This window comes from Lutra lutra, chromosome 18, assembly GCF_902655055.1.
Source record: "Lutra lutra chromosome 18, mLutLut1.2, whole genome shotgun sequence".
In the NCBI taxonomy this organism is placed as follows: Eukaryota; Metazoa; Chordata; class Mammalia; order Carnivora; family Mustelidae; genus Lutra; species Lutra lutra.
This window is the reverse complement of record NC_062295.1, coordinates 19,700,284-19,709,274: the sequence shown is the minus strand read 5'-3', so window position 1 is coordinate 19,709,274 and position 8,991 is coordinate 19,700,284. Positions and strand designations below refer to the sequence as shown.

The window sequence follows — 8,991 nt, the reverse complement described above, 5'->3', positions numbered from 1 at the left end:
ACAAAATCGGAATGTGCTACTAAAAACTATTTCCTTTCTCTCTGATAGTTTCAGTGGCACTTCAGAGTCTCTTAGCAAACAGCAGTTCATATGAGAAAAATTATTTCTCATTCAACAGTGCCACACATGAGGTCAGCGGCACCTGAAAGCTGGAGAACAAATGAAGTTGGGTGGAGTCCATTTACATTCACAATGTCGGGGCGCCTGGGTGGCTCATTGGGTTAAAACCTCTGCCTTTGGCTCAGGTCATGATCCCAGGGTCCTGGGATAGAGCAAGGCATGGGGATCTCTGCTCAGCAGGGAGCGTGCTTCCCCCTCTCTGCCTGCCTCTCTGCCTACTTGTGATCTCTCTCTGTCAAATAAATAAATAAGATCTTTAAAAAACAAAAAACAAAAAACAAAAAAATGTCACCACAGACTGCCTCCAAGTCTTTGAAACTTCGGTATTTATCTATTCATTGAATCAACCACCACTGATGCCTCCTACATGACTGACATGGCCCTGAGTGTTTCATTAATATTAAGTATCATTTCATCTTTCCGATCATCTATGAAGTGGGATTATTATCATCCCCCATTTCTCACATCAGGGACCTGAGATGTACAATGGATAAGGAACGTGGCTCATAAGAGGCAGAGCTACGATCAGCTTGGATCTGGACCCCATGTTTTCGATCACCATGCTTAGTCACCAAGAACCTATGAAAAGGGCAAGTCTTCACACCAATCGTTCTTTTTCCTGACCCTATAGTGGCCCCCATGTGGCCCCAGCTTCAAGGACATTCAATTCCTTTAACGGTTCACACTCCACCCTGCTCTAACGGAGCACCCTCCCACACCCTGAGACCATTTGTCTTAGCCTTCTGTCCTCAGCATAAGTGTACCGCCTAAGTTACAAACTCTAATGCACACTGTATCTAGGCACTCAACGCAGAACTGCAATTACGTCCTTCATGGGTCATTATTTGCTTCCTGTCTTTTCCAACCAAGTGGTGAGTACCTCAGACGTCCCGTCAATCCTACTCACCGTGTGTTCCCGATCACTGAACACCCACCACCCTCCCGAAAGGAAGGGCCCGCCACAAAGGACACTCACCAATTTCTGCTGAATGAAGGAGCGACCGAACAAGCTGCACTCCAGCCTCCTGCTTTCCGATCTGTGACCCATGTCTGTGATCACTACGCTGCCCCCACCACACCCCCGAGAATGTAGACTCGGGGTCTCCACGCAAGAGCTCTGGAAAGAACTGGCCCTGCGCATCAATAGGACACGGTGCTGGGCCCGCAGTCCCTCCAACACCCGGCCTTGACTGGCCTCATGTCAGGGGCGCAATGGGGATCCTGACAAACCCCAGTGGAATGTAACCTATTCAAGAGGAAGAACCTGAACCCCCCGGCGTGGGTACCCTCCACCCATCGTGCCGGGCCACAGAGCATCACCCTTGGGGAGTGGACGGGAGCCTTTCCCTGCCCTCCCCCACCCCCACGCCCTTTGCCGTGGGCAAAACTCTGGAACAGGTGTGCCCGAGGCCCGGAGGGTGCTGTGCTCTGGGGGAGGCATTCTTGGCCTTTCCAGGTCACCGCTGCGGACACTCCACCTCCAAGTCCCTTAAACGACAGGCTATGTCCTATTGAATTCAGCACCTCCTAGGTGCCACTCTCATCCTCTCAGTGCGTTGCATTCCTCATGCCAGTGGGCAAGGAGCCAAAGAAACGAGGGACGAGTGCAAGTGAGCTTCCCTGATTCTGAGTACATGAGGCACTCGGGGTGCAAACACAGAGTGGGGGCAGGGAGAAGTCACCGAGGCATCCCGTGCTGCCCCCGTGGCCCACGTGAACAGAAGACTGGCAGTTCCAGGAACCACGGTCCAACAAGGGCAAGGGCTCAGAGGAACCTCGCAGGGTAGCGGAGGGCGAAGGTGAGCGTAGGAACGAGGAGCTCCGCACCAACTGCAAGGGCAGGGATCATGGTTTTACAAACCCTCCTGCCTTGAGACTTGTCCAGGAATTTAGCTGGCTCCCAGCTGGATGCGGACTCTGTGACTAATCAGACTTGGACGTTTTCTCTCCGGGAAGAAGGAAGGACGTCTTGTTTGCAAAAGCAGAGGTCAACAGGCAGCTCTTGTTGATGCAAGGGCCGGAGCACATGAGACACCGCTTCACCCCACTCCTACCCACCCCTGAGATGCCATGAGAAGCATGTGCCCTCGGACTGCACCTCAACTCACCCCTTCACCTGGACCCCACATGTCTCATCTCCCCAAGGCTTCCCTGTTAGTTAGTGCCAAGCTGTTGGGCGCTGTGGGACTTGAGCTGGTACCCTGGCATGCAAAACTCAGAAGTCCCAGGCAATCAGCACACCGCAGGCGAACCTGTGACCCTTGGAAGCCGAGAGCTGGTGGGGAAAGCATCCCCCACGCCAGCCCTCTAGAGGCACTGGCCTGACATGCAGTTGACAGGGCTTCCTAGGGGACAGTCACACTTCATGGCAGCCAACTTGATAATGCTTTCTCATAGGCGCTCTTCCTCCTCCCTGTCCCCCACACGTGTTCTCTGATATCGCACCACCCCACAAGGGGCATATTAGCCCTCTGCCCCCAGACTTCTGCTTTTATGAGCAAACCAAAGATATCACGCAGAACAAAAAGTATAGAGGTAGGAAGTTCCAGAGTTCAGGTGGATATGTGCCCTTTTGATCTCTCTAATCTTCCATTTTTGATGAAATTTTTCAATTTCGTTTGATGTTCTGGCACTTGGAGTTACTGCCGTCCTTTTAAACCGGGAAAGGATTAAGTGTGAAGGCAGAAAGATATGGGCTGGGATCATGACCTGAGACGAAGGCAGAGGCTTAACCCACTGAGCCATCCAGGCGCCCCCGTTGCCTTCTTCTTGTGTCTGTTTAACAAATTCTTAATTGCCTTGAGAAGACAGAAAAGTTCCCTTATAATCGAATATTTTCTGGGGTTTTCACTATTCATTTACTTTACTTATTTTTAACAATCCTTAATTTAGCACCAACTGCTTCGATTCCATGGGTTATCTTGAAAGATGAAGCTCCTTTAGTAGTCTGGAAAAAGAAAGAACAATTGTATTTTTAGGAATTTCCTAATGCCAAGTTGGCAAACATCACACTACGTCACAGTCTAACGTCTAACTGTCATTAGATTCAAGAAGATCTTTATCTACACAGCGGATCTTTTTTAGTTTCAGTATTATAAAACGAAACACACAACAGCTTTTCTTTTCTGTAGGACCGAGATACCATAGCATTCCTGAACTGAGTGAGACAGTAAAGATGCTTACCAAACTGGGTGAAGACGAAGCAGATGAGAGGTTCCTAAGTTGTTGGAGTCCTCAGATCTGCAGCCAGCTTTAATGAACAAACCGATTCTTGATGCAGGAGCATAGTTTTCCAGAGAAGCCATCACTAAGCCGTTTGGTAATTTGGTAAACTGTATTTAAAATAAAGTGAGATGTAGGGGCGCCTGGGTGGCTCAGTGGGTTGAAGCCTCTGCCTCCGGCTCAGGTCATGATCCCAGAGTCCTGGGATCGAGCCCCGCATTGGGCTCTCCGCTCGGCGGGGAGCCTGCTTCCCTTCCTCTCTCTCTGCCTGCCTCTCTGCCTATTTGTGATCTCTGTCAAATAAATAAATAAATTTTAAAAAATAAAATAAAATAAAGTGAGATGTGATCAACGCTTTTATATTCCCAAAGACAGAAAGGCCTATATGGGTTCCAGCGAGCAACTCAGTGGGACTGACCTCAAGGTCCTGAGGCTGTGACGGCACTCCTGCAGGGGCGGCCGTGGCTTTCAGTTTGGGAGCAACTTTCAGGGGCTAACACCTCTAAACACAAAAAAGACAGGTGACACACCTTTCTCTCAAGAAAAGTGACTTGTATTCCGGTGTGCCCAAGCAACAGAAGGTGTTGAGTGATAAAATAACTTCACGGGAGTGGGAGGATTTAGCTAACCTATTACTTCCCAGCCGCTCTTCAATCTCTATTTATTTATGATTTGTAGAGCCTGAAGAAATACCTAACCCTAAATGTTCTTTTTTTTTTAAGATTTTTATTTACTTATTTGACAGAGAGAGATCACAAGTAGACAGAGAGGCAGGCAGAGAGAGGAAGGGAAGCAGGCTCCCCGCTGAGCAGAGAGCCCGACTCGAGGCTCGATCCCAGGACCCTGAGATCATGACCCGAGCCAAAGGCAGCTGCTTAACCCACTGAGCCACCCAGGCGCCCTCTACATGTTCATTTTTTTAGACTGGAAAAAACCACTGTATTTTCTTTTCCCTGTTAACTATCTTCTTAAAGCTTCAGGTGCTTCTTTCTGGCTCCAAAATGCTTAGGAATTTTTGAAAAATTGTAGGACTGCCACATCCATACCCTTTCATAGATTTTAGCATTACGATTTTCTGTATCTGCCCAGAGTCTCCTTTTCGTTTACTTCCCAAGTGAAATGCCTTCATCTCTATAATCATTTTAGTAAACTTAAAAAACACAAAGTATACCAAGGAAAATTCCTCTAAGACCCCAATATTTCACACAGTATCTTCACTCTCTTGGATGCTAGAGTAAGACCACACAACCAAGCGTTTTATTTCTCTGACTAATACAGAGAAATTACAGAGAATACAGAGAATTACAGACTAATACAGAGAAATACAGGCTGCATGTATATCACCCTGAGATTAACAACAGCTTCAGCGACAGCAGATTCGCAGTTCATTACATGCAGCCACTGAAAACGTAAAAGTGTCCTCTTAAGTGCTGGAAAATGGACGCAAAATGCCTAACTTTATTGTTTTTTGGGTAAATGACACACAATGCTATAGAATTCATTCTAAGGTTCATGAGGTTATTAGAAGAGATGCTATCCCCGAATCAAATGAACGTACTGTAGCTCGAGTTTCTGGAGGCCTCCCATCAGAGGCTGCAGTGCCCCTGCGCTGGGATGTCCTCGAGAGCCGTTTGTAATATATTCAACATCAGTGCCGTACTGAGTTGGTTCCCAGTTTTCACTTGCTATTAGTATTTTTAATTACAATCACTTTGTTTTCCCATCAGTTTCATTTGCTGGGTGTGGTATAGTTAACCCTAGTTGTGATTTTACCTTTTGAGTCTCTAAAAAGTAAAATTTAAGACATGGGAGCTTAGCCGTTCAAATATGAACCATCTACAGTTCCACTGCCAAGGCTGAGGTGCTTTCACCTCAAGAAGCAGTGAAACTTTATGTACTGCCTAGAAGTTGTCCCGTTCCAATGAGCTGCAAAGATTTATCCTTGTAATTGTCAATTACTGGGTAACTTTAATAACAAACTATGTATAATGAATTTATTTGTTTGTAAAATGAGTGATATAATTAGAAACATTCAGTGCTTTCAAGTTTCCTGCAGTTTGTTTACATTGGTCCTCTCCAACTGTTATCTCTGAGTTCTTCTATCTACTGGGAACTTGGCATGGACGGAAAGGAGGAGACCTGGGGTTCTTTTGCAGCTCTAGGCTGCTCTCAACATTGTTCATCACTGGTCTGTCTAGGTGTGCCAGTAAGGGTGATTTAGGCGAAAATTTAAATTACCGCCATTTGCAAAAATCCACAGTATATCTATTTATTTTTTTCTTTTTAAAGATTTCACTTTTATTTATTTGACAGACAGACATCACAAGTAGGCAGAGAGAGAGGAAGGGAAGCGGGCTCCCCGCTGAGGATGCGGGGCTCGATTCCAGGACCCTGAGATCATGGCCTGAGCCAAAGGCAGAGGCTTAACCCACTGAGCCAGCCAGGCGCCCCTCAGTAGGGACATTAGGAACAGGGTAACTCCATTCCCTGCACCTCTGTCTAGCAGGTTACTGGTTACCTAGTAACCCAGATACTATTGGCTAGGTAATTTTTTTTTTAAGATTTTATTTATTTGACAGAGATCACAAGTAGGCAGAGAGGCAGGCAGAGAGAGAGGGGGAAGCCAGCTCCCTGCTTAGCAGAGAGGCGGATTCGGGGGCTCCATCCCAGAACCCTGGGATCATGACCTGAGCTGAAGGCAGAGGCTTAACCCACGGAGCCACGCAGGCGCCCCAGGCTAGGTAATTTTTTGTCGTGGGGAGGATAGGCTTAAGCACTGCAAGATATTTAGAAGCATTTCTGTACTCCCGAGGCCAGCTGGCACTCCCTTACAGGTGCTTACAACCAAAAATGTATTCGGATGTTGCCAACTATCCCCTGGGGGCAAAACTGGCCCAGCTGAGATTCTTAAAAGTGTTCCTCACCTCCCCTCTTGATAACCAGCGCTCCACTGTGGTGGCCCACTGACATGTGAGGGGTTTGCCCCAAGTAACAACTATGTATCCTTGGGCGGTTGAGTCGTCTTAAGCAGCTCCGGGGGCCGACCAAGAGGCCCTGCTCCACTTCTCTAACAAGTCACGGAGAAAAACACGTTCTCCTGGCAGGACACCATAATAAGTTCTAGAACTCAAATACATGGGGTTTTTTGGTTTGTTTTTTGTTTTGTTTGATACCGCACACCACCACTGTGTACCTTTTTCCTAATTTTTTGGGAAAAGCCCTGAGTATGGCAGGCGGGCTGTGTAAACCCTGTTCTTTCTTTCCCCTTCTTGGCTCTTCATCCAGACAGATTTTACCCTCTCCCCACTTCTTCAGGTTTCACCACGACCTATCTACAAAAACAGATCTAAAACCCCAGCAAACTTCTCTCCTGGCGAGGGAGTTAAATTTCACGTAAGGGTTGGGATAACGGTGACCCAACTGAACTAACTTAGGAATGGCTGACCTTTCCAAATTTCTGTTTCTAAAAAAAGGTGCTTGAAATGTAATGAATCTCGAATAAAGTAAAAACACCAAACGATTACCTTAGAAACTAATAAAAAGCTACCCAGTTATGTTGCTGGAGAACCATAATTTGGGAAGTATCGCTGGCATCTTCAGCGCCAGTTTTTACACAGTTTCCTTCTGTCTTCACAGGTGCTGCGGGGTCTCTAGAGGAAGCAGTAAGTAGATAGAGGATCAAACTGGTTTGTGCAAAAGAGTGCTGGTTGTTTTTTTACTTTTATTTTTTTAAAAGATTGTATTTATTTATTTGACAGACAGAGAGATCACAAGCAGGCAGAGAGACAGGCAGAGAGAGGAGGAAGCAGGCTCCCTGCTGAGCAGAGAGCCTGATGCACTGCTCTATCCCAGGACCCTGGGATCACGACCTGAGCCGAAGGCAGAGGCTTTAACCCACTGAGCCACCCAGGTGCCCCGGTCTTTCACTTTCTTGGTTAAATTTGTTCATAGGTATTTTATTCCTTCTAATGTAGTTACGACTGGGATTCTTTTCTTGATACTTCTTACAGTCAGTTTTTTTAGGGAAATAATGTAGAGTGTGTGTATTTTAAGTGTATGGTTTTTTGTTTTTAGTTTTTAGTATAGCTGATGTGCAATGTTACATTAGTTTCAGGTGTACATGCATAATTTTAGTTTTGACAACTGTATGCATTTTTAGAACCACGACCAGCATGGTCAGATGAAAACATTTCCAGTACTCCAGAAAGTTTCCTCATGCTCCTTCCCAGTCCTTTACCCCACCATTACCCTTCTCTCTGCCAACCAGTCTGCTTTCTCTCACTATATAGGACAGAATTTCTAAATAGAATTTCATTTAGATAGAATCATATTGTGTGTACTGTTTTGGCTTCTTTTGGTGAGACAGTGTGTTTAAGTCATGTATGTTTGTTGCATTTATCAGTAGTTCATTCTTTCTTTATTGGTGCATAGCATTCCCTTGTATGGATATACTCAGTCTGTTTATTCATTCGCATGTTGTTGGACATTTAGGTTGTTATCAATTTAGGCCTATTTTGAATAAATCTCTTTTTTAATTAAAGATTTTATTTATTTGACAGACAGAGATCACAAGTAGACAGAGTGGCAGGCAGAGAGAGAAGGGGAGGAAGTAGGCTCCCTGCTAAGCAGAGAGCCCGATGTGTGGGGCTGGATCCCAGGACCCTGGAATCATGACCTGAGCCAAAGACAGTGATTCAACCGCTGAGCCACCCAGGCGCCCCTTGAAGCAAATATCTTCATCCTATCATTTGACCCACAGCTACTTCAACATGTGTCTCCAGAACAGGGTTTCCCAACCTTGGCATTCCCCACATCTTGGGCCCCATCGTACTTTGCTGGGGGCCCTGTCCTTAGCTTACTATGAGGCTTAGCAGCACCCCTGGTCTCCACACACCAGATGCGGAGAGTGTCTTCCTCACTCCTGTTTCTGACCACCCAATATGTCCTAGACGTTGCCAAACATCTCCAGGGAACAAAACTGCCCTTGTAGGACACACACATAGATATACCCGTAAAACTATTCTCACTCTTTAAACATTTCAAAATAATTTCTCAATAGCATGACATGTCAAGTCACAGTTCAAATTGATCTGATTACCTCATAAATATTTTGACTCTCTGTATTTGTTAAATCCTGAGTGAGAATAAGACCCATACCTTGCCATTGGTTAACAGGTCTCACAAGCCTCTTTTAATTACAGTCCTCACTTTCTCCCTTCTCTTTCTTTAGCCTTGCAATTTATTTCCCTAAGACAGCAGGTCCTGTAAGGGTGCCTGGGTGGCTCAGTTTGACTAAGTGTCTGACACTTGTTATCAGGTCAGGTCCTGATCTCAGGGTCCTGGGATCCAGCCTCCTGTTGGGCTCCCTGCTCAGCGGGGAGCCTGCTTCTCCCTCTCCCTCTGCTGTTCCCCCTGCTTATGCTCTCTGGCTCGTTCTCTGTTAAGTACATAAAATTTATATACAAAACCAAGCAAAAGAAAAAACAGGCCATAACTTTTTAAAAAAATTTTAAATTTGTTTTATTTCTTAAAGATTTAATTTATTTATTTGACAGACAGAGATCACAAGTAGGCAGAGAAGCAGGCAGAGAGAGAGGAGGAAGCAGGCTCCCTGCTGAGCAGAGAGCCCGATCAGGGCTCGATCCCAGG

At 46.1% G+C, this 8,991-nt stretch overlaps 1 long non-coding RNA gene across 2 annotated transcripts; it reads right to left on the bottom strand.

Annotated features, from left to right (window-relative positions):
• Positions 1-1,517: 1,517 nt before the first annotated feature.
• Positions 1,518-7,067, bottom strand: LOC125090310 (uncharacterized). 2 transcript variants are annotated; one of them, XR_007124291.1, is made up of 3 exons: positions 6,867-7,067; positions 3,304-3,452; positions 1,518-3,067 (listed from the first exon to the last, which is right to left on the bottom strand). It is a non-coding gene; the product is annotated as an uncharacterized LOC125090310 (long non-coding RNA). The 2 variants fall into 2 exon arrangements; XR_007124292.1 differs by lacking the exon at positions 6,867-7,067 and adding an exon at positions 3,761-4,034.
• Between the last annotated feature and the right edge of the window lie 1,924 nt (positions 7,068-8,991).